This window comes from Seriola lalandi, unplaced genomic scaffold, assembly GCF_002814215.2.
Source record: "Seriola lalandi dorsalis isolate HSWRI2012SDOR001 ecotype SW California unplaced genomic scaffold, Sedor1 jcf7180002054546, whole genome shotgun sequence".
Taxonomy (NCBI): Eukaryota; Metazoa; Chordata; class Actinopteri; order Carangiformes; family Carangidae; genus Seriola; species Seriola lalandi.
In genome coordinates, this window is record NW_019525099.1 from 722,867 (window position 1) to 749,704 (window position 26,838).

At 41.2% G+C, this 26,838-nt stretch overlaps 1 protein-coding gene across 3 annotated transcripts in view; it reads right to left on the reverse strand.

Moving 5' to 3' along the window:
• Positions 1–26,270, reverse strand: part of eva1ba (eva-1 homolog Ba (C. elegans)) — a 31,648-nt gene extending 5,378 nt beyond the window's left edge. The window contains exon 1 of one of the 3 annotated variants that reach the window (XM_023415255.2): positions 26,092–26,270. The gene's annotated coding sequence lies outside the window, so the exon portion shown is untranslated. Of the gene's footprint in view, positions 1–7,986; positions 8,281–26,091 lie in introns of those variants that run through there. The other 2 variants (XM_087176320.1, XM_023415254.2) reach the window with 2 other exon arrangements.
• Between the last annotated feature and the right edge of the window lie 568 nt (positions 26,271–26,838).

The window sequence follows — 26,838 nt, forward strand, 5'->3', positions numbered from 1 at the left end:
GCCACATCTGTGACGTGAATGTTTAGTCCTTTTTTTGTCCCTGCTAGCTTATCATTTGCTCTTTCCTGGCCTCATATCCTGAGGTCAAACACTCAGGCATCCTTTTCCTGAGTCCTTTGCACGCTGCTGACTATTAAATTATCAAGGAACCCATCCTGACATGGCTTAAATTGCGTGGGAAATGTATGTCTAATTGTTTTTTATCTCATATTAAATCAAAACAAAATATAATCCCAGCAACAAATTATAAAGGCTGCAACTAGCTCTGCTATTTTTTTTTCCAAAATCCATCAGTCAGTGATGAGCTATTTATGTAAGGAAAAAGTGCTCTGACTGATGCCAACATAAACACAGTATGGTGTGCTATTATGGCCTTAGAAGAGGTCAGACGCTATTTCTAACTGAGCATTGTTTGCTTTGGTTTGGTTGCAGAGGCTGAGTGGATAAAACTCTCCAAACTATCATGTAGTGTGATATTTCTGTTGTCATCCACTTGAAGACAACCACAATGGCTCTTCCTTCCCACAGGGTTTGTCCCTTTCCGCAGGGACAACATCCAGGTCCAAGCCTTCTTACAGCATCACTGCCATTGTCTGGGATAAGTATAAGACAGAATGACTGAGCTGTCTGCTGTACACATGTCAACTGGGTGATTTATCAGCTGACTCCAAACAGGGGCAGACCTCTAAAGCAAAGGTTTGTCACAGAACAGAGGCGATTTTCCCCAGATACTTAACCAGTAATACTTGTTTCATAAACCATCCAACCACAATACTCTTCTTCCACAGTGAAGGAATCAAAGTCATAACCCTTCAGTGGAATTTATGCAGGGAGTCAAGCCACATTTGATTTATACACAGAAGATGAAAAGGTCAGATTACACGAGGGAGCAAGTCGGTGTTATTTCCTCATTGTCCTGACACACGCCGAACCGCAGAGGGAGAGAAATATTTTTAATACCTTGAATTTCTCTGCAGCCGCAACAATTCCTGGCACAATCGATGGTCTTTCTGTGGTTCGCCTGGGACGGAGCTTCACAGAATGAAAATAGCCAGATTTGAATTAAATCACACTTCAGTGTTTTTAAACTCAAGTCTACACAGGCTCAATCTAGTAAAGGAAGCTGCTAAAGAATTTATAGCATCTTACATGGTATCTTTACTCTCAATTATGTTCATTAAAAAGTTGCTGCTTTGATTCAGTGGCTGCTACTGAAGAAAATCAGTCTGGACTTAATGATGCACAACATCAAACAAACCAATCTGGGTCATTAATTCATGATTTTCAGCTTGCCGAGCACATTCTGAAACTCTACGTGGTCCCCTTAAATACATATACAGAATCAGAGCTCAGTCTTGGCTCACATATTCTCCTACCCAAAAATACATTTTCTCAGTCTCTGATGGAAGGTTAACAGCTAGCTACAAACTTCCAAAGAATCCGAAATTGTATCACAAAAATATATGCTGGATGTCGCTACAAGCCATTCATCACACACCTGAGTGTTCTCCAAGTCTTAAAACATAATGGAACTTCAAGATCTCCCCAAAACAACAGAGGTGCAGGCAATCACTCAGTAAACAGAGACATTGTCCAAACCGAGATCTCCGTTTACAGAGTCTGTGAAAGCACTCATGGGGCGAAGGTAATTTCTTGTGGAAGCCGCAGCGAGATTTCTTCACATCCAAGAAGGTTGCAAAGAACATTTCTGGAGAAAATAGGGGTGCATTTCTTCCCCTCTTCTTGACGTGAAGATCTTGGGATTCAAGCTGTGCTAACTGTTAGTGCTGCTTCCCTCTTGTCAAGCTCTGCCAGAGTTTCTGACTGAGAGGAAGGTTGTTGCATTTGGAAGCAGGACAGGCATGTGGTTGCCATCAAGACAGAGAAATGGAGCACCAGGTGAGGTTGACCCCAAAAAGACCCAGCTCGGAGAGTATTTGAAAAAACTTTTATAGTTGGTTTTATGCTTACTTTGTGTTGGATCAATGAGATATAGTATGACACTGAGTGATATAATGAACTAAAATATTTTGAAACAACCCCATATGGGTTTTTGAGAGTGAATGCCAGACCAATGTCTGACTGCGCCTCGTGCACCACATCAAAAGAGACAAGAAGCGACATTCAAAGGCGGGGCTACAAGCTAGACATCTTAAAGTTAGGGAGAGATTGTAAAGAACTTGAAGAGATAAACAGGCGACAGAAAGTAAAATATTGCATTTAACAATTAGCAGAAAGGGTAGCCAGATGTGTAATGAATTCCACATAGAGTGTTTGGGGCATATTAGTGGTTAAATGTTGAATGGCAAAGTCCCTGATTTGAGTTTGGCTGGAGACCCTAGTTGCATGTTAAATCCAACTCTCTTTCCCTCTCCACTTCCTGTCTTCTTTTTTTTTTTTTTTTATTGTATCCTATCTAATGAATATAAAATGCTGAGAAAATAAGACAACACAGAGAGGAGGTGTGGATAAAGTCAGTGCTAGAAAGCTCTGGTCCAACTGGACTGATTTGTTTCAGCTGTTGTGCAGTATTTGATCCCAGTTTCGGATGCATCCCTCCCAAGTCTTATGCCAAAGGTTACAACCCCTTCTTCACTGGAAACAACAGTTACCATGGAACTGAAGATGTTCAATCTGTCTATAAATAAAAAAGAACCTCTAGGAACTCAAAATTACATCTGCTGATGAAGACTGCATGATACTGCTAGATGCTCCAGAACAAAGAAGTAAAGAGGTTCTTGAGTAAAGACTCCCATTTCCAGGGTCAAGAACAATCTGTAAACTTGATTTTTTGAGCCAACATTAATAAGAAGACCTCAAGGTACTTCGACTCATGGAAAGTTTAAACTTGTACAGTTAAATAACAACTGAGCAAACTTCATTTGATGATGAAGACCATGTGATACGGCCTAAAATACCAGAACAAGCAAGTGACTGGAAATTGAGAAGATTGTTTCGTTGACACCTTGAAGATTTTTATCACTTTAAGATTGTCCAAAAAGCACCTCAGAGAAAGTATACTGTATATTGACCATTATAAAATTGACTATGATAATAACTTATCTGGATGTGAAACCTCACCCAGCTAACGCCCTCTGCAGGTATACCAAATACATGTTAAATTACATTTGACCCTTGTCTGAACTACAGTGTGCTGCCAGCTGAAGAGACAAAGCGCTCCAGTGAATGCAAAGTCAGCACTTGCCCAGTTTTTATTAAGTTTCCTCTTGAATAGGTCTTAACTGCAAATATATTAAGATCTAAACCTGTCTTGTTTATGCACAATTCAAACTTTAACGTTTTTGTTCCATTAGACATTTCAATCTTGTCCAAACTCCTTGAATATGTTTTCATGCTTGATATAGAGCTGAAAGAAAGCTTTGTTTTTTCCTCATGCGTTGATGTATTCGTCTTTGGGCATGTACTTTATTTGACATCGACTCAATGAACAACAGCTTTGCTCTCAAGGATGAAGACTTTTTCAAGGGTAAACATGGAATCAAACCAGTCAGGCGTTGCTGGGCAGATATTATTTGCCTTTCGACATTACACCTTTCAACAAAGGTAGAGTTATAAATTCAACATGACTCAGTATGCCAACATGGCGCCAGCTTGGTTTAGAGTAACTGCAACCCTTGCCCGAAAGAATCCCTGTGTATCCTTCTGTCATAAAAAGTGAACCACAGCGCACTGCTTGTCCTATGAAGAACATGTTTTGTGGGCTATGGCAGGTAATAGGAGGGTAATGGAGATATGGGAGTGAGCTGGGGGTTAGGGCAAGTGGTTAATAGCACCCAGATGTGTTCCTGATGTGAGTCAGAGTCAGAATTATTTACTATGTAAATGAGGAGATATCCCACATACCATCTTCATACTGATGTTAGGAATCAATCAAGCAAATCACGCAGAGCTCATGGCAGTAGCAAGCCGAATTGGAACCACAACTGTGTGTGTGTGTTTGCTGACAGAGTTTATTTGTGCCTGAGTATACAGTATGTGTCTGCATGTTGACAATTACTGGTTGTCTGTGTATGTTTCTGTATGTTGAAATTGATTCATATGAACATTCCTCTATGATTTGCTAAAGAACAGTTGGTTTAGATCATCCCGAACCCCAAGCTCTAAAAATAGAGCCATGATCTCACCCTTTTCATCGATCTGGGCTCACCATCCAGCAGCATGCCAACCCCACATACTGTATCAATTACATGGAGCCTATGGATCACTCTGTGACACAAAACACGTGTTTGCCCTTTCCATGATTTGCTCATGAGTATGGAGCAACTCCATGATATTTAGGAGGTTCAGAAATGTTGTTGTGACAGGGACTGCATTTTCGTAGTGAAAGTGAAGGTTGGTTGCGTGTTTTCAGATATTTAAGGGGCTTTGAGTCCATGGCATTTACTGACCTCTACTAGCGACCAGTAGCAATTAGAAAAACAGCAACAGCATTGTAATCTGTCCTGGTGCCCGCTGAATCACAGTGGCATCATATTTTTACAAAAGAGATGAGTATGTAAACTCCTCAGAGCTAAGACCTTACAAAAATATTTAAAACATTTGAAAATGCTCTAGAGATAATAATAATATTGCTCTGTCATTTTTTGTTGCTAAAGAATGAAATGCCTTGTGATGGTTGTTAGCTTGTGGGGGTGGGGGATTTGAGAGATTTTGTTCCAAAACAAGAGTACAACCCAGAAAAAAGAGGTCTCAGTGCTGTTTTTTCATTGGTACGGATATTACAGTACATTAAATCATCCTATAAATGTTTTTTGCAAAGACGATACAACTAATTTGTGGCTGATTGTTGTGTCTACTGCCTCCAGAGTGGCCTAACTAATCTTGGGTCAACTCTCTTTTGTTAATATTGTCTTAAACAACATGTGTAGCAAATACATGGGGTTCTAGTCTTTGCATCCTGTTTAACCAAATATTCACACACAGCTTAAAGAAAATAAAAGGTTTCGGTTTCTGTGTGCTCCTCTTTGTATGTGTGTGAATGGTTGCATGTATCTGTCTGTGTGTGTGTGTATTCAAGATAGAAGTGTCGGCTTAGGCAAACCTAGTGGACTTAGCATGTCAAACAGCTATTTGAACCACGGGTTATTAAAGAGAAGCACTGTTAAAGGTGCAGACTAAACTTTTCACATTCTGTAGTATAATTTTCCCATATTATGATGGCCATAATACTGTGTATTTGAAAGGGTTTGAAAAGGGCATTAATCAAAACCAGCTGCTGCATGATGGTGAAATGAGCAAAGGAATGTTTGAAGGGATTATTTTTTTCTAACGGTGTCAGTGAGACCATTTCCAAATTTACTGTGTGTTCACATGCCAAGAGTACAATGGAAAAAGTTGTAAGGTTCAACCAATAGTCAATGCATCTCTTTGAATCAAAAAACATAGGATGTTTTTCAGTTTGCAGCACCCAACAGTCACTGGGCAAGAAATTTGCATCAGCAGGAGCTAAAGCAAATGGCCGCAGCAACAATTAGTTTGAAAGGACCACTCTGTTGATGGGAATGGGTATATAGCTGGTGTTCAAAGACATCAGCTGATGATCAGCTGATCTGGCTGACACTTAGGACTTCACGCCTTTGCCTAAATATGTGCCATGAAATCCATTATGACATAAGCATTTCAAGTTTTCGTACATTTATCCTTCATGGTCTGTTTCTGCTGGATATTTGTTCTTTCTTGTTAGCTAACTTACTCATCTCTAGTTTTTACCACTGAATGGTCCCCAGTAGAGGGACTAGTAAAGGCCAGTCAAAATCATGAGTCAGCTAAGGTCAGGTACTACGCCCTTAAAGTGTGCACTGAGCAAAAATTGAACTAACTGCTGGGATCTGTAAAGTTTATGTAAATGTACAATACTTCAAATGGTCAGGTTAAACTATAAGGCCTACCATGTTTGGCTAGCCTTGAAGAGTCTGGGAAAAGGGAGTAAAAATCACAGCAGAACTGTGAACTTTTCTATATACTCACAACTGTTTGACATTTCCTGTTGCACTAGCTTTTTGCACAATGCTACAATACAGAACCTGGCCAACCAACAATGAACTCTTTATGCAGAATATGCAAAACTTTCTGCATGTATAAGTAATACTGGGACATAAGAGAGGCATCATACTGTATATATATATATATATATATATACACAGTATCGCTGAACTTACACTTTAATTGCAAATACCCAAGTTGTTATTAATGCAATCTGCAAAAGCCCAAGATAATTTATTTCTTGTTATAATAATGCTCTCCCCAAGTCATACTCTAAATGAGAAACTGAAAATTAAAGGAGTTGCTAATACAGTTGACAGGAAGAACATCCATTGGGACGGTTTTTGTGATGACGATGCATTTTTTGCAAGAAAAAAAACCCAACACTCCTATAGGATGAAACTCATCTGTAAGACTACTAAATCAACTAAATGCATTGTGTGTGGACAAGATGGCAACATCACATTCCCCTGTTTTTGGCTTTGTGGGCATTTCTTGTTCATCACTGTTGAGCTAAACATTAAAAACAAGAATTACGAATAATGTTTTAGAACTTTTTCTTGCAAGGGGTTGTGTCTATTTCTTGTCACTGTATAAATCTGTCTACGTGGGGTTTTTGTTCTTTTCACTTATCCTGACTGTGTGTAGGCTGAAACCTTGTGTATCTCCCCTGCAAACAAATTGGTACCCTGGGAGTTTAGACAAGCAGTTCAAATCAGAGTCTGACCTCTGACCTCTGGGTAAATAGAATAAGTTAACAACCATCCTCAGGACAGATAAGACAGGCCGACTGATAAGTGAGTCAGTGGGGTTTTGAAAAAAGAAAGTGCGCTGGCACGAAGAGCTCGCAGAGGTCATACAGAAGTCAACTCTTTCCAGCCATGAAGCCTTGAAGGGGTTACTTAACTACAGTGAGCATTCACACTCATCCTATGGACGGTTATCTGATTGACTGGAGGAGACACAGCTGAAGTGCTGCCTGCCCAGTCAGATAATATAAATTAAAGGAGACCCCTGAGAGTAACCCAGCCCAGCCCAGCCTCCACCCATCACCTCCCTCCTCCTTCACCTCGCTTTCTCCCTGATAAGAGGTGCTAACCACAACCATCCAGACGAGAGAGAGAGAGAGAGAGAGAGAGAGAGAGAGAGAGAGAGCTATGAGAGCTGAAGCATATGGTTAACTGTTCCGCATTAATGTTTCTATGGACACGTTTAAGAAGGGGGAACAGCTGAAAAAGAAATAGAGCCATATGGACCATGTGTACACTCTTAAAACGTCCTTCTGTAATCCAGTGATGTCTCTCGCCTCTCTGATTATATGACGTCTGTTCTTTCTGGCCACACAAAAAAATACAAAAAGCGACAGGATGTTTGCTTTGATTGTAGCAAGGTGACAACTAATTAATCACTGCAAGGTTAGCCAATAATGTGCAGCTGCACAGGAAAGCAGGGTTCTCCTGCCCTGTCCCAACTATAAGTGCTGCATCAGCTCTTTGGTTCATCAAATACATGCTGAAAACACACACATTTGGAAGGACAACACTATTATGCATTTACACAGTTGGGGACTGATACCAACAGAAACATAGAGCTATACTTGAAAAAGAAAACAAAAAAACAAAGAAAAGAAAAGAAAAAGTCAGCATCATGCGTAAAAGGGCTTCATGAAGGTGTTTACTCAACACTGCTCTGATTCACTTCTTTATCACAGTTTATTCTAATATAAACACTCACATAAGGAACTCGTATTTCACGTGAAATAAAACTTGCGCTAGTGTGATGAAAACCAGATATTAAACTTTATAGCACAAACACACGCACCTCTAAACAAGCCTGCCAAGGTTTTAAATCACATGAGCTGCAATGCAATAAAACTTTAAACTCAAAAGTTCATCCATTGTAAAAGTTCAGTAACAGAAAAGTTGTGGTTCACTGGGGTTTCTATGGTGCTCCCCATACACTGAAATGAACTGTCAAACTCACCGGTCAGTGATAACAAAAACCGTCCCTTTGAAACTGTTCAGTCCGCACAGAAAGCCTCAGGCAAACTGCAAATCTTAGTCCTCTTTCCCTCCAAATTAAAAAAAAAAAACACAGCACTACAAGCAGCCCTGACTGTTTCTGTTGATTCTCTGTTGCTGCTGTGGTCAAGTCCTGAAGAGCGTGTGTGTCTGCCTGAGCGTGCGTGTACAGAGTCTGGGGAAGAGGTGGTAACTTCCTCTCAAAGTTGGAGACGGAGTGAGCAACAGAGTTTTCTCCCTCCCGGCTCCAATCCACAAGAAGCAGGAAAAGCTGTCATACTATCCCCCTTTTCAGACGAAAAAAAAAAGAGGAACAGCCTAAAAAGGGCAAGCTCAGGGAAGAGAGGAGGGAGGGAAGCAGAAAGCAGTGGTTGTGTGTGAATGCATGTGTGTGGTGCATGTGGTGTGGGTATGGGGGGAGCTTTCCCTCTGTTGTTAAGGAAACAGGCAGAAAGCAACTCCAGAGAAATTAGCTCAAGTTTTTCCATGCACAGACCAGTGTCACAACAAAACAAAAACAACAACAAAGAAGCAACATTGTGTAAGTATAGCAGTGTAAGATTTCACCAGCACACATTAAACAAGCTATTTGAAAGTTTTGTTATTGCTACATAGCCAATGTTTGCATTAACAGATAACAGATCTTGGCTCTTTACTTGCCAAGAGCTGTGTCCAGTGGTGAAAAGCAACCTTCTTGTTTTGCTTCTATTTCTATCACTTCTTTGCTTCTACTGAAGTTCGCATGCTAACCAGCTAGCGCCAGTCGGCTTGTCTTGTCACTTTCCAATTCCGAGTCACTGTAGCATCCCGTCGGCCCCAAAGCAGAGGCACTGCCCAGTGGACGTATTATAATCTCTTGTCTTGTACAAGCAATGACGGCAGAAGATGGCAAGACTGGTAAGCAAACAGCTATTGATGCTAACACTGGCTATGTACCAATAGCAAAACTTAGATCTTTTAACCTCTGATGGTGGAGTTGCTTTGCAAGTGTTAAAGGAATAGTTTTGGCTTTTGTGCTTATTCAGTCTCTCGATGCTGTCTTGTTAGATGGGAAGATTGATATGCTGCTCACATCTGTATGCTAGGCTATATAAAGCTTGTGCCAGCACCCGGTTTGATTAGCTTATCTTAAAGACTGGAAACTGAGGGAAACAGCTAGCCTGGCTAGTGTTGATAAAGTGTTAGCCAAATAAGATATGTTAAGTAGCGAACTCCAATAGTGCTGGTAGGCTCATTTTGTCACCTTTGAACTGAGCCAGGGTAGCTCGTCTTTGTGCTATAGGTCAAAGACTATAACTCTGTATCTATAGGACAAATGTGCGGTATCTTATATAGGTCTCAGCAAGAAAGTGGGTGAGTATTTCACAAAATGTTAAACTATTCCTTTAGAATTGGCATTTTTATTTCACATAAATTGGCTGGGGGAGTCAGTTAAGGGAAGGAAACATATTTATCCTCCTGGTAATATTATTCATGAGACTATACATCACTCTACATATTCAAGATGCAGTCTCTAAGTGCGCTCATGCAACATAAACCATTTTTTGTTGACAGAGAGTGTCATAAGAACTTTCCCCAGAATGTCTGAAGTTGCAAATTTATTATGTCTCATTAGTGGTCAGATATTGATGCTTACTATACACCGAAGAATCTTCCAAGTTGTATGCCACTTCCTATTTTGAATTTGCCATAGAGTCAGAAATGTTATGAGCATTTGCATTATTACTGGAGTCGCGTTCCTCCCAGAGTGTGCAGCTTTAATGAGAAGGCTATATGGTTTTGGTGAAAGCAGCCTCACACAGAACACGGTAAACATGTAATCACACTAACATGTCAACTCCCATGCTGAAGGAGTTGACATACTAACTGTTAACAGCTGTGAGCTACATGCAAAAAAAAAACTTTCTGACATTTTCACGTAATACTGCGTCAGTGATGGACCACACAACTCAGGCAACACTGACAATAATGTTATTTTTCCAGTGTCTGAATGTTGCAACATTTCACATACATTTGCAGCACATGCTCTGCACTTGTGCTTGTGATATTTCCCAAGCAGTTTTACTGACAACTCTTCCTCTACCGTTAGAGCCTTATACCATCTCAGTGGGCTAAGCTGTAAATCTTTGTGGCCACCAAGCTCTGTCTTGACCAAATTTTATTAAAGCCATGCACTCTGGGAGGCATGGTGACATTTTTCATTAAAGTTGCAACTACTCTTCATGGGAAAATGGGGAAGGAAAGCTGAGAGCAATGAAATCAAGAGTTCATTTTATTCTTCCAGAGGGTCAACATTAGAGCAGAGCTGTTATTGCGCTACACCCTGCTGGGACTTGAAAGAACATCTTGGTCTTAATCCCACATATTTCACTCATTAACCCGCTCGCTAACCAGAGCAGCCTGCCCATGAGCGGCTGCAGAATCTTGTCATAGACTCAATTCAGTTGAAATTGCATTTCATATTGCACCCACAGGGCTTTCAGGCTGATGACTCCAAATCAAACATCCTCCCACTGCCTTTTTCTCAAATTTCTGCTTTACCCTATCTTCCCATAAAAAAAATACTAAATGAAATTATATCCTGGAAACAAACAAAGCAAAAAGGAAGGTGGAAGGCATCTCTCCAATATCCCTCTCTGTCAACTTCATAGATGATGAGGAGGTTTAGGGACTGGAGCAAGGGGTTTTGGGAAAAGCTGAGTCTTTTTCTTGTGTGCCAGGATTTAAATGTTTCTCTGAGCTGCATCAGTGATCACATTCCTGCCTGGATCTCCTCACGGCTGGCAGATGTCCACCTGTCCCTGGGGCTGATTTATACTCCAGCATGGGGTTGGTCTGAGGAGGGTGGATAAGTTAGGGGCAGGGGAATGGAGAGAGTCAGAGGAAGAAAGAAAAGAAGAGAGGAAATGCAAGCAAGAGAAGAGGAGGTGAAAATGAGGCTTAAAGAGAAATGAGGGGAGTCTAATTACAGGGTGCCTATGTGGCTATCAAGGAGACAGACTTTTCCTGGATCATGTCAGACAAACCCAAGCATGCCAGTGTGGTGTTCAATGTAAATACACAGTATATTATAGATAAACTGTGGAGGAGGCGGAAACAGGGAGGGATACATGGCTGATAACCAGGGAGGGTCGGTCTGCAGGTGGGAAAGGATGAAACAAGCATTGAAGGTGTGTGTGTGTGTGTGTGTGTGTGTGTGTGTGTGTGTGTGTGCGCGCGCGTGTGTGTGTGTGAGATGGAAGGGGGAGATTTAAACAAGATAGCACTCGTTCACAAAGCTCACTGCTGGAGCGAAGCCGGCCGATGTGCTCTGAACAGGTTTCATAGGAACAAAAGCTAACTACCGTCTTGAACCTAGATTAATATTTGCAGTGCGTCTCATGAGAGAGTCGCCTCACCCACTCATTTTCCAAAGGTTGCCACACAGAGCTTTTGTTGGTGATCTGCACTGTGGGGAGGCTGCGTGAATGAACGGTGCATGGAAACCTCTGATGAAAGGCTTGGTTTGGCCGGCTAAAGCTCGTCACAAAGAAAAGAAAATAAAGACAAGAAAGACTTATGTTGTTTCCACTGTAGACCAACACAGCACAATCCATTTATAGAAAAGCAGTGATTCTTTTCTTCTCAAGAAAAGCAATAATCTGATAATTAACCTGGAAGAATAATAATTAAAGCTTTGCCTTCGTTGTACAACATCAGAGAGGAAAAGAAAACACCACCCATACATGACTCATCTGTACTCTGAACAATGAAATTTATATCCTTGGAGTGCACCCTGAGGGAATCAAAAACATATGGAGATATCAAAACTGTAAACACATGTAGCTAGAACTTTGAATGTACATCAAATGACAATGAAATAATGAGAAAATATCCTGGGAGCCAGATGGAAAATAGACAGAACAAGTGAAGACAAACGAGAGGAGGAAAAAAAGCCTCTGTTTTTTTTAAAATGTAGGTTCTCATCAAGCTTGTCGAGGCTCAAGACTTTGGCATTCACAAACTGCTCATTAAAACATTCATGGCAGACCTGTAGATAGTCTAGGTCTGCACTTTCAGGTAGTCTCCACACCTTCTTTCCAGTGCATGAAAACACATGTCTCTGTCTTTGCCCCCCCCCCCCCCCCCTTCATAAAAAAAAAAAGCACAGTGGAGGCATCTGCCAGCAGTAGCTTCTTTATGGGACAGATGGGATCCTAGCGCAGGGAGCTCCTGTGCACGGGGCTTGTATTGTGATCATAAGTCTGATCTTCTTCCTGCTCTGATTTTTCCACTCCCTTTACATGCATAAATGAGAAATTACATGCACGTATATAAGCACATAGAAACACACGCAGAGAGTTAGTTCACCCAAATTACCAAAATCAGATATGGTAACTAGCCAGAGTTTTGGTCTTTTGGTGTGGAGTGTTCTGCTGCCACCTCTATAGGCCTGCTATGGAGGTGAATCATTTTGATTGTGGTGTTCACAGCATTGAAAATTAAACAGCAACATATTTTTCCATCCACGTTGTCCTCATAAAGATCTAGTTATACCAGGAGTAACACAACGCAATTCATCTGTGAATCCTTGCAAAATATTTGAAGCTTGGTGACACATACTCATAGGTGTACTCATAAGCTAACTGCTAAAATGGTAATGAGCCTGAACATGCTAGCGCTAGTAAGCTACAATATTTTTTTCAATTTTTTCTTTGTTGTGCCATTTACTCATTATATCCAAGCCAGCGTCTGCCCTACTAGCTTCTGTAGCTAAATGCAATCTCTCATTTAGCATTTCTTTCATCAGTCTTTGTGAAAAAAATGAAGTGCGTTCCTGGGGGTTTACTTTCCATGTTCTACGACAAATCGGCATCCACATCTACCCTTGCTATAAGGAATCCAAACGCTTTGGCGGCACAGAAAAAACTACAGCTCCGATGAAATAAAATAAAAAGTGTATCAAGCAGGTAATTATGTCATTGTACAAAGGTTTTGTCCATTTCCATAAAACTCACCAACGCTCTCATTCTTTCAGCTTTCTAATTGTAATCTCTAAAGTCTAAAAAGATCTACAGAGTTCACTAGTCTCTGTGCCACTGTTATTACAGATGTGTGAGTTAACCTTGACCCCTCGCCCAGGAATGTCTAGGGCTTATGGGAAATGGTGTCTGTTAAAGGCCGCTAAAGACATAAATATTGAACAGACAACAACATTAGATTTTAGTTTTTCAAAAACAAAATACTGTTCAGAAAGAGTGTGTTCCAAGCCCGTGTTTTATACTTATTAGCGTAGTTACGAATGTCAGTGGGATTTTTCACGTTACAACTGTCTGCAAGCCCTTCCTCCTTTGTGGAGCAGTATTTACATCCCACACAGGAGGTTAAATTGAATGTGGTAAATAAATAAGCAACACCAGCTTTCTCTATTTTCGACTCTAAGTTGCCTGGAAAGCCAACACTGTCACAGCTGCTTTCTGTTGGTCAACACTGTGGCATTTTCATTAGAAGGGATTGGTTTAACTGCAAAATTTCGCCATTCTAAATACTGTTGTGACATTTCTTCTTCTGGGTAATCCACAGTTTGAATAGTTTTCCTTGGACATGCTAAAAGCCATAGTCTCTAAACTGTTGACAGTGTGTTCTGCAGATTATCCACACTAGTGGGGACATTGTTTTGGCGAAGACGTATTGCTGTTGAATGTTTAAAATACTGTACAGTACATTGCATTGTCCAATATCTAAGCTTCTGGAAACATGCCAAGAAAAGGGTGTGATACCTCACTTCCGGCACACCCATGTAGTCCTGAATGAAAAGGAGACTGAGGGAGCGGTCTGTTTGGTGTTAGGCGGGAAGCCTGGGACAGGAAATGGTCCGGGGTTGTAGAGAAGCAGTCCATCCACAGAGCGGGTAGCGGTCCCGCCGCCACCAGGGCTACAATAAGGCCCTAGTGTTCACCCTCGCCCCCGGCCCTCTCTCTGTCACTCGGCACAGAAGGGCTGACAGAGATTAAACGAGTGGAGGGGGAATTGAGGAGTTGCAAAAGTTGAAGAGAAGTTTAGGGGTGAGATTACATAAACATCTCAACACCTTGGCAACTCAACGTGGTCCTCCCTGCCTACTCGGTTACATAGTTTCCCTCTCTCTCTACCTCCTCTCCAGCTCTTCCACTCTATTTCGCCTCATTTTGTGACAGTGAGTTGCCAAAAGAGGATCCAAGCACATTAGCTGAAGCTCTCACATTCCTCCTACTCAGCTTATCATATTGATGATCTGATGGTGTCAAGTTAGATGCTATTAAATTAAATCAAAAGAGTCATGTTTCATTTATTTAAAATGGTGAAAGCATTCCTTGCAAAATACAATACAGTGTCAGGTTTTAGTTGTCATAAAAGAATGTTGTAGTGGATATTAAGATGAATCATTTCTGAAAATCTGCAGTCTTGTGCTCTTTGCTATTATTTGCTTGTGGAGCTGAAAATGTTGGAATACAATATTCTTTCTTTGCACGTAGAAATGTCTGTTGGTCGGTTTGGTCCAGAGTAAAATATCTCAACAACTGCTGGGCAGACTGCCATGAAATATTGTTCATTCATGGTCCCCAGAGGATAAAACCTACACACTGTGATCCCCTGACTTTGTCAAAAAAAAAAAAAAAAAAGCCTTCAGCCTCAATCTAACAGCATGGTTTTCTGTACATTAAGTACTGTATTACTGCAGGGTGACTACACTCCTCTCAGAGTTTTGTTGAATGTAACATAAATGCAACAGGCATACCACTTAAACAATGTTTCTATTGCTGCAGCTGTGCACATCTGTACAACTTTACCAAGAGCGTGCAGGAGGCCACAACACAAACAGCTCTTTTACACTGTAAACCCATCGCCCTTTGCATATGTAAGAATAGCTCTTTGTGTGTATGCAAGTATGTTCTACGTGGAAACTATGTAACTGACCAACTTCCTCCGACAGCCTTGAAGTGTTGGATATAGAGGATATAGTGGTGAAGCCCTGCAGCAGATTCCTGTATAAGCTTGGATTAGGAGCCAAACAACAGGTTTATTAACAGCCAGTCACATTAATTCACTGTCCGCCTGCCTGGAGCGCAGAGAGAGTCACATCCACCGAAGAGAAAACCGGTCAGCTGCCGGCCGAGATAATGAATAATTATTTCCACTTCTGTCCACTTTCGCCAGCAGCACCACTCCTAGCAACACCAAAAAATCCCCATCTGTTTACACATGAGTCATAATCATGGGCTTTCTTTTACAGGGAACTGTAAAAAATTTTAAGTATATACCCCAAAATAAGCATGAACAATGTTGCACTGTGTTTATGGCTACCTTCATGAAATTTGCTGAAAGTTAATTGGGGATGCTCGGTCACTGTATTTTGAGATGGAGGGTGGAAACACTGGAACTCCTCGATTACCATTTGCTATATGGTTTCATTGGAAGATAAAAAAACAACTTTTTTTTTTTTACACACTTTCTAACAAAGAACCATTATGCCATAAAGAGATCAACGACTAATTTTTGTGAGTTATGGATTTCAAAGCTGACAAATACCCTCCTTGTTGAAGATTATGAAAATGTTCAGTGGTGATAATAGAAAATACTTGAACAAAAAAGTATTCAGAAAAACAGAAAACTATATTTTTTTGACATTTCATACGACACATGATGCTTTTCAGTAGCTCTACGGATGGAAAGTTGAGCTGCCAAGGCAGGAAAATTGCAGCCAGCACGTTTAGAAGATTACAGCTGTTGTTAAAGAACAGCAGAGAATATGCGGCATAACCACGGCCACTAACACTTACACAGTATCAAACTTGAGGCTCACACTAAAAACAGCAAGAGTAGTGATTATGGTTTGATAAAAGCATCAGTCCCAGAGCAGGCTGGAGCCAGTTTGCTTGTCTGTCCTACACACTCATACACAGATAGATTGAGAGACAAAGAGGAAAAGAGAGAGAGCAGCTGTTGAGTGTCAAAATGACAGTGTTGTGTTTTGGCTGCCATGTTCAAAATGTTCTGCTTCTCTTTGCCCCAGCTGACCATCTGTAACCCCGTCACCACCCTTGATCTGGCCTCCAGCCCTGCATTGCCTCCTCGTAGATCTCCAGCATTTCAAAACAGACACTTTCCACACACTTTGACAGATGACCTCTTACGAAAAACAGAAACACAATGACAAATCAAACAGTCAAGCAACAAAAACAGGGACAAAAAGAAAAACGGACAAGAGTTCAGTGTCCTGATGTCCTTTGGCCTTGTGTTTTTCATGTAAGATCAGATCACATATGGGAGTCATACATGCAAATTTGTCTTCTCAGAATAACACGAACAGTATGTTGACATTGTTCAATGAATTCTCTGGTCAGGATGGGACAATGACCCCAATTCCCCCACATGGCAAAACCACCTGAGGCATCAGCTTTCAACTAAACAAATAAATAAAAATGAAATAATGCATCTGCCGTCACCCTCCACAAGCCGTCACCCTCCCATCCTCGCTGATGCCCAGGAACCTGAACACTTTTGAGCGCCACACAAACTGCAGTGTAGATGCCTCAGGGCGTTTCAGAGGCACCAATTTGGTTTACACATAAACAATTTGGGCCGACTTACAAGACTGCAATTGCAGCCTATTTAGAATATTTAACTGTTTCAGGTCTGCAGTGGACAAGGAGAAAACACTTTAGTTTCAACAAAAGTTTCAAAACACTTCAGTGTACACTTAAATCATATTGGATGATACAACAGCTTTATAAAGTATAAGGTTTCTGTTACTGTAGCTTTTCTTCATCCATGATTACACTCATTTTAAAGGAGGTAACCAGTTACACTATTTGTATATCTTACTTTATTAAACACAATCTTCAACGGATTTTGTATTTTATGGGCGCCATTGGAAGAGCAGGCTTAGGGTTGGGGTTATTAAGGGTTAATTATCTGAAAAAGAAAAAAAACTTGTTCGGTTTTGTTCAAGAGTCACTTGTTTAAGATTTAAAACGTTGCTCAAGACTCTGAGGGCATGTAAGCATGTCATGAATTCATTCTGGCAAAAGTCCGTGAAGCTGTGATGGTCTCATGATGATGCAGAACAAATTGCACAAACAGACTTCTAATGACTGATTCTGTTTTTCTTGTAAAGAGAAAGGGACTTTCTTTTTTCTTTTTTTGAACACAAGGAGGTCAATCAGTTCATCACAGTAGGCAAAACGATGGCAGTGAGATTTGCCACTACGAAAACAGACAATATTTCTACCCTCATTCTCTCTGCTAGTCCCTCCCTCTGGCCAATAGTCACCCTCCTGGGAGTCATCCTGCCAATCAGATGCCAAATAAATCCACACAACCCTTTCCCCTACAAGCCTGAGCGTCCATGATATACATCCTGGAACCACAAGTTTCCCAAAGGATGCCAAGCCTCACTGTCATCCCCTTTATAAAAACAGCCACTCCTATCCCAGTATGCACTATACACACACACACACACACACACAAACACAATAATAGATAGACTTTTTAGAATTGAGCTTGAACTATCCCACAGACATGAACTAAAAATACAAGCCCTCACTTGTATTCATGACCGCTCAGAACAAGCTGCAATGAAACATCCAGCAGAGATGTGGAGCAGGCCAGATTTTTGCTGTGAACCACGAGCACTTGCACAGACTTGGGTGCACAGCGCTCTCAAACGCCGGCACGTAATGACATAGAAACTGGCATCAATAAGATGTCAACAAACAATCTGTTTCCATTCATGCGCATCCCACAGTTAAGGGTCTAACATTGACGGGGCTACAATGATTATGAAAATACCAAACACACACACACACACACACACACACACACACACTGGGCTGTACGGTGCACACATGCTATTGTAGAATAAAGATGGGTAGAAAAACTGCGCATAAAGGCAAATGTAAGCATGAATTTTGTGTCTGAATGATGCAGGCCAGAGCCATTAGTGCTGCTTTTTTTCCCTCCCTCTTATTAAGGTGGAGCCTGGAGGAGTGTGCTGGAGGAGTGTAATTGAGATAATAACACGGTTGCACACACAGCTGCTGATGGGGACTGCAGAGCTGAGCCAGGTTGGAAGTCAACACTGCTGAGAGTCAGAAGAGTGCAGGTTTACTTGACAGCACATTCTGAGGACAGGACCCAACAGGCCATGGAGACAGAAGAGAGAGAGAGAGAGAGCAGATGTTAAAGCAGGATGAAGTAGTGTCTTTGCAAAGGTCCATTTTTGTATTCATAAAAAGATATACTCCAAAAAAAAAACGAATTAGTGTCAAATGTTCACTGCCTGTAGGCTTTATGTTGTACGTAGCTTGCTCCTTTGCAGCAGTAGTCAGCATAGTTACACACCTATTATATTTTTCAATAATGACCCAGAATCACAGCAAAAGCACGTTAAAACTTCCATTAAAACTTTCTGCAGTATAATCCTCCTCTCAACCAATCATCCTTATCTTCAATGTGTTCTGGGAGCTCATGGTTCCTCTGCAATTCATCAAATACAATACTTTCATGACATACTATTGACTCTCCGTAGCTCCAAAGCTTTGCTGTGCAATTTATTGGTGATACCAAGGTTTATCTGGAGCATACAACCCAGTAAGGAGAAGGATTATGCTGCTTGAGGTTTTTAACAAGTTTCTATGGAAAATGATTACACTGTAAAAAAAAAAAAAAAAAAACTGAGCTGTTTGAACAAAAAATGAAATGATAAGACTGCTGTAAAAAAATTTCAAGGTTAACTGAATAGTTTGTTGTATTTGTTCATTAGTTGTTATAATGTCAAAAATGTTTGTAAGTTTTCTCTGCTTCGACCATCCTTCTCCTTATAATACAAGAGGTTATAATACGCCCTCTGAGCAGCGCTACGTCTAGATCGGATGCTACAGTGAGTCGCTATGGGAAAATGACAAGAGGAGCCGGGGCCTAGCTGGTTAGCATGCTAACTTCAATAGAAGAAAAGAGATAGACATGATGGAGACGAGTTAACGGTGGTGTTGCTTTACACCGCTGGAGACAACTCTTGGTGAGTAAAGAAATGAAGTTTGATGCTGAACTCACAACATTTCTTCTAGACTGGTAAGTAAACAGCTGTTAATGCTAACGCTGGCTATGAAGCAATAGCAAAACCTACAAATAACTCCTTTAAGTGAATGACAGACAGAGTTATCTCATCATTTTAAGTTATGAGACTTGAACTCATAATATGTCATATACGTTCTGAATGTGATAAATAGACAATTTAAGTGAGGTTTAGGGCCTGGCGTGAAGCTATCACCCTTATCTAAATAGGCTATAGGCTACTGTAAATGATAAGAGATGAAATTATAAACTTTTCAGAGCTGCCTTTCAAGCCTGCAGGCTGCACATTTGTTACCCATATGATAGATGTTTGTGTATAAAAAGATAGATAGGGGAGTATTCCTCTAAATGGAAAATGGAAAAAGCCAGCATATGTGCACATGCACACCCCCATCACAATCTCGCATACACGCAAAAACCTACCAACAACACAATAATTACAGGAGTCCACACCCTCATCAGTCAGTACACACCGCTCACATTTTTGCCCCTGAATCACACAGGCATCCGCTTCCTGTTTGCCCCCCACCCCAGAAGCTTAAGCCCCATGTAATCGTTCAACACCACAACACTTCCTTTGCTCTGTCCCTCCATCCTGTCATCTCCCTCTGCTGGGAACTATTGACTCATGGTTGACTAAATCAACAGTTTCGGGTTAGAGGCATCCATCTGTGGACTGTGGTCACTGCTGTGGCCTGCTGGTCATTTACCTCTTTACCGGAACAAACCCCTGCAGTTATAGTCAACACACACTGACACTTGTGATAACAAGCGGAGCTGCTTTTCATTGGCAAAACAAGCACTTTGACACCATTGCACAGTCGGTGCAGCAAAATGGTGTCAAAAAAAAGTGAATGAACAGTTTGTAATTGTGCCAGAACAAGTTTGTCACAAGTTCTGTTTTCGAGACCCGAGGGTTTCGGGGGAAAGCAGATGTCCTTTCACGCTCGATTCACAGAAAACTTCTCTGGCCTGCAGTTATGTGTGACTTTCCATTCTTTGAGCGGAAATAAAAGAACAGCAGGAAATTTGTTTGCTTGCAAGACACTGGCTGCATGTCAGAGCACAGGGGCTCCCAAAGATTTTCGTCTGTCAGCATCTTGTCATGCATCTCATCGAGTCAACATCTAAAGCGCTTAATGATTTATTCCTCCAAATGTGGAGCTGGAACAAGACCTGACATGAACGGGACAAATCTAATCTTTTTGTGCACAGCCAACCCGTATCAAAGCACCCCTTTACTGTAAGATATCTTTTCCTTCAGATGCAGCCGTGAATATATTACTGCCATTCAAGATGTAAAGCTACTGAGTTCATGAGCCATTTGTTCTTAGCATGACAGCAGCAGTCTGTGGCACAGAAAGGTCAGAGTAAGATAATATATTCATGGTGGATATCCGATGTAGAGACTAATCTTCAAGGCTCAAATTTGAATCTAGGTGGTTTATGAGATGTACAAATTGCTCAGGGTAAAGCTCTGGGGATCTCTACAGACACAGCACTGCATGAAGCATGAACAAAAACGGACCTTGACAACCTCTGCTGAATGCTTTTCACAGCTATTATTTTTTGACAGAGCGCACACACAGTACATCAACACACCAGGGTTCGGGAAGTACAGCAAGTGAACCCCTGCTCATATGAAAAGTGTGTGCAGGGGAATGCAAAAACATGACTCCCTCAGAGTGGAAACCATCTGCCTCACTTGTAATCATCTCGTGCAGTGTCAGGGTGTTTACAGTGAGGCTGCATGCTTGGTAGAAAAAAAAAAAAAAAAGCCAAGACTTCATACATCAGTTTCCTGCTCAAGCCCCCAGAGTTTATGCAGCCACAGCATAGTGTGATGCTTATCACTGATGAAATGAGTGACCTGCAATTTGGGAAGCAGCCAAAGTTCTTTGCTCACATGCAAAAGCTGCACAAGTGCTGTCGTATCCTCTAGATCTTGTAGTTGAAAAAAAAAAAAAAAAGCTAGTGAGCTTTGAAATATTATTTTAGATAGTTGTTCAAGTGTTTAATTGTTGACCTTTTCCATTGGACTGATGTGTAATAGATTTATGAAGAATGCTGAAATCCCTTCATGAAGTTTTCATCTTCGCACCATCCACGCTCGCTCCAAGGATATCTCATTTTTTGCTCCATTGGGTGAAACATAATAAACATCTCCTCCGAGAGAATGAAATTCCAGGGCTGCAGCTGTGGTGTCTGACTGCAGTGCAAGCAAGACAAGACTGTGAGACCCCCCCACTTGTCTCAGACGTCTAAAAGTACTGACTGTACATTGAAGCTTCCTCTTTATGGATTTCAAATCAAACAGTTCCCTCTCATTAGGTTTCTACAATGAATGTTAATTAGATATAAAGACATTTAATACAGCACATGAGGAATTTTTTTTTTATTCCAGTTGCTTGTTCAGCTTTTCAGTGTTCTCCTCGTTAAAAATATTTCTTACACAAATTCAAACTCAACGTTGAAGTTCTTATTGGTCAACAGAGAATGTGCTTTTGCAGCATTCTTAGCTCAGGTTGACTCATCTTCGACTCCCTTTCAGCATCCAGAAATAGAACCAGCGGCTCTGTTTGGTTGGACAGTACAGTACGGGGGGTAATGTTTAGCCTGCAGGCTCAGCGAGGCCAGACATGTAATCTGGAGAGCTCGACTGCTGAGTTCACCCCAGGACATAGGAGAGGAGAAAATAAACTCTTACAAGCTCACAAAGTATTCACTGGAAGCTATGGGGCAGTTTGTGTATGTGTGTGTGTGTGTGTATGTGTGTGTGTGTGTGTGTGTGTTTGTGTGAGAGAGTGAGAGAGAGAGAGATGATGCATGCAAGTGTGCAGTGGGAACAATAAACACAGCTTGATGCCTTGAACTCTAAACCACACATTGTTATGCCAGTTTTAATCCACATTGGAGCATAAACATGGCTGACACCTTGTCAGAGTTGGGAAAAAAAAGTTTTCTGACTTTCTCTGACACACCTTTCACTCTGTGAATATAAACACGCTGAAAGAGGGATTTAAGCAGATAAAAATACCATATTAGCACGGACTACTCGCGCCTAAACACTGGGCAAAACTACACACTCAGCTACAAACTATTCATCTGAACTTTGTTGTTGATGTTGCTGGTCCCTCACACACTCGCCTCCTGAGTTATGCCTTTCCTCCTCACTCTGTAACTGAACCTTCACCACTCTCCCTGGACGTTAATCTCCCCTGGTCCTGCCCGCCGCCTGAATCCCCGCTGCTGCTCCTGATGGACCAGGTGTTTGGAATGAAAGTCTCTTAACCTGCTGCTGAGGTGGCAAGTGTGCAGACGACGGAGGAGTGGGATCGGCTGGAGCCTAATAAATAACGGTCAAGGCTCTCTTGAAGCCGGTTTTACAGTGCAGGGATTCATTTACAACAAGAACACTGAGGCAAAAATGCAATCTGGGCTTTGTTGCAAAATATTCCCACAGATGAAAAAGAAGTTACTGTTATGGGACTCCAGGTTTCATCATGACTGTGTGGAGAGACAGCTCAGTATCTGTTTCATTGCAAAGGCAAGAAAGGCAATGTTATTTACCTTTCAAAAGAAAGGCACCCAAAGGGTTTTACAAAAGACATAAGAAGGAGACACACAAGGTGTCATAAAAAAGAAATAAAAATGTGAAGGATTTTAAAAAAGTAAAGTAAAATAGAAGATGGAAAGTAGCTAAAATAGATTGGAACAGACTAAATTAGGAAAACAGAAACTACAGTGCAAACAGAAACCTTTTAGGTCTCGACATCTTGATTTAAAAGAATCAAGAGTTGGAACAGACCTCAAGTTTTCTGAGCGTTTGTTCCAGACATGTGGAGCATAGAAACCCAATTCTGCTTCACCAGGTTTAGTTTTCACTCTGGGGATGGTAAACAAACCTGTCCCAGATGATACGACGGGTCTGGATAAATAGCAGCAGGTCAGAAATCAGAACCAACGTTATTTAACTGCTATTTAACATCAGTTCTTTGACACACAGGAAACCAGCGCAGAGATCTGAGAATTTGAGTGATGTGTTCCTCGGTCTTGGTCTCTAGCAGCTGTCCTGGCAACTTTTTAGAGACCTGTGAGGACACCATTGCAGTAGTTGAGCCTAAGGCCTTTATATATTCAAGAAGTTAAAGCTTAGATCTGAGGCCATGACTACCCTGGCTAATTATTCTTCTTTAGCTTAAAAAAAAAGTTATTTCTTTCTTATCTTAGTTTAACTTGAGGAAAATTTGGAACTTATTTGTTCAGTGCACTCACTTCCTAACTGTAAGGGACCATATGGTGACATCAAATTAATAGTTACAACATAGAAATGATTGCATCCATATCAAGCACACACAAAAGGGCACTGAAAAGTTTAAAGTGTTCCCAGAGCAGCAATGGCTCGTTTTCTCTGAATTCAATTAACGCAGGAAGAGATATTATCTGTGTAATATTCAGGCTTCTGAAACTGTTCCTTTATCCATGTTATTTCAGTGCGCTTCACACAGAACACTCTGCGTCACTTCCAGAGAAAATAAAATGATATAGCTTTGCTGCCACATTTCTCAAATGCATTCATTTTCTCGGGGGAAATGATAGCCTGTCAGGAATTTCAGCCACTGCGAGTGAGCAAAAGGCAAGGCCTGTTTAAAAAAAAAAAAGAAGAAAAAAAAAAGGCTTGAAAAGAGCAGGTCTTAATTTTCTAAATCTAAACAGAGCCAAAGTACACACCCTGTGTGTTCAGTAATTCATGCTGTCATCTATTTCTGTCAAAATGTTAAATGATTTTCAGAGAGCAGAGACAGGGTGTGATTTTTATGAATCCTACACATGAAACACCGCTTGATGCATGTGAGGGAAGTATTAACATAACTATGTGATAACAGCATGGTAATTATACAATGAAGATAAACGGCTGTTAGCAAAACTTGATGGAAAACATTACATTTTATTACACCCTCAGATAACGCAGCTGCTTTGCACAGAACTTTAACACGCTACAAAACTGCTGCTTGGAAAGTTGCTGACCTGCCATGACAGCAACCACATGACCAAAACACCCAGTCAGCTGAGTAAGAAGCAGCAAGTTCAGGTATCAGTGCACCTCCAAACATGGACATTATCTGTGCTGACGACGAGACCTCTGACACTTCAGTCCTGTGTCCTACATCCTGCTGCTACAACTGTTACAGCTTCACACAAAAATATAGAACTGCAAAGCAAGCCAGCAGTCAGGATGGGAAGAATCCCAAACCAAACCCTTAAGGAATTCACATCTGGGCCAACATGTAGCCAGAGTTTGGTCCAGACTTGTTTCTTCTCCATGGGTCCCTGGCACCACTTGGGAAATCTTGGTTTGGTTTTAAGCAAGTGGCACTCCACCCACGCCTCATTGGGGTTGAAGACAACCGCAAGAATTACATCCTATATGAATGTTTGTCACCCACTGTCTACTATAAGAACCGCCGTGCACCCCACTTTACTCTGACTGAGCGAGAATAGACCTGAGCAGTCAGTCAAGCATTACCCTGGGAAGCCTGTAATGACTACCTCCAGCTCTATTTGCCCTTCTGTGGGAAGAGTGGTGGCTAAGAAAGAAACAGAAACAGTAAGTAAAAAAAGAAAATCTCTGTTACTGTTGTAGGTGGGTTGTTGCTTCCTGTTCTTCAATGTCCCCTGTTTTCTTTTGTTTTCATACAAAACGCACTAGTTTGTAATCTAAAATCTGAAAATATAAATACACATTCCAAACAAAGGATAAAATAATGGCCCAAATTAAAGATTGACACACTTGCAAGGTTTGAATTAAGGGATGATGCCAAGTTTTATCTTCTTTCAAACAATTCATGTATACTTTCAATTACCTCTGACAGCTTTTCAAACTCATGCTGTGGAGGTGTAGATTTTTAAATGTATTTTTTAGATGTATTCTTTAATACCCGCTTCTTGTGCGCTTTGTTAGGAACATCTCTACACCTGCTAATTCATACAGTTAGCCAATCAGATAATCATATGGCAGCAATGCAATGCATAAAATCATGCAGATACAGGTCGGGAGCTTCAGTTAAAGTTCACATCAAGCATCAGAAGGGGGGGGGGGGTAAAAAGATCTCAGTGACTCTGACCGTGGGATGATTGTTGATACCAGACGGGCTGGTGTGAGTATATCTGAAACAGCGTGTGGAGTTTTTTACTCAGAATCGAGCAAAGAACAAAAAACATCCAGGGGAGAATAACCAGACTGGTTGGAGATGACACAAAGGCTACAGTAACTCAGATAACCACTCTTTATGTGGTGAGCACAAAATCATCTGAACAACTTGTCGAACCCGGACGTGGATGGGCTACAACAGCAGAAGACCACATCAGGTTTCACTCCTGTCAGCCAAGAACAGAAATCTGAATACACTGACCCAGCCTCCCCTGTGTCAACATTCAAGGCTGCTGGTGGTGGTGTAATGGTGTGGGAAATGTTTTCTTGGCGCGCTTTGGGCCCCTTAATACCAATCAATCATGGTTTGAATGCTACAGCCTATCTGAGTATTGTTACTGAGCATGTGCATCCCTTTATGGCCACAATTTATCATCTTCTACTGGCGACTTCCATCATGATGATGCGTCATGTCACAAAGCAAAAGCAAGTCTCAAACTGGTTTCATGACCATGACAATGAGTTAACTGCTCAATGGCCTCCCCAGTCTTTCAGGCACCAGTCATCAGATCTGAATCCATATATTGATATAACGCCATTATTTTTGTTATTGTCAATAAACCCCATGAAAAGAGAAAAAACAACACTGTCTGTAGGAGCCAGAGAGGTGAAGCACTGTGTGTGAGGTGGACAGGACAACAAAAGCCACTTATGCAAGGCTACTTTTAAAACAAAACGCATTGCTCTTGATCTGGATAATAACTCACTCATGTCTGAAGACCCATACATGATACACATATTTTCACATTCAGCGCGACTTACACTTTCCGGTGATATCATTATCTCTGTTGTCCATCGCGAATGCACGTCCATAAATCCGCTTAGAAATCGTAGCAAAAATGCTCCTTATAACTGCAGAACTCGCCTGAGATTTATCACATTTTAAAAATGTTCTTCAGTATCATAGTAATCCAGACAGCTGTCTGTACTTCCATGGATACAATGCAAACAGGAAGTGCTAATAGCTAATTCGGCATACACTTAATGGGGCCAATATTTCGAAATGTCAACAAATACATGTTGCAAAGAATTGTTGTCTTCAGGGGCTTGAGTTGCAGCCCTCATACTAATACACCTGGCAACATCAAACTTCCTGTTTACATGCCCCAAACCATTGTGGGAGCTGTAGTTCTAAAACTTAGAGCATGATTATCCCCCATATCTTATTAATACAAAGAATGATCAGAGTAACAAAACCTGTGAATATTTGAACCATCAATATTTTGTTAGACAGAGTAGACAGGGGAGTGTTGGAGGAGAATAGTGGTCTCAAGTTTGTCTGAGAGGGGGCCCACAGTGTCAGACTTTGGAAACCTCTGACCCCTGGAGTCTGTTCACTTTAGCTGAACAAAAAACCACAGTGGAAATAATTACAAGATAGTGGTCCTTTGAATTTTCCTTCAAAATTCCTTCAAAATTTCCTAAGATTCTCTGAAGTCAGTTGTTTTAAAGACGTCGACATCAGGCATCTTGATGATCTGCTACAAACAATGGTGTAGTGACAAAACC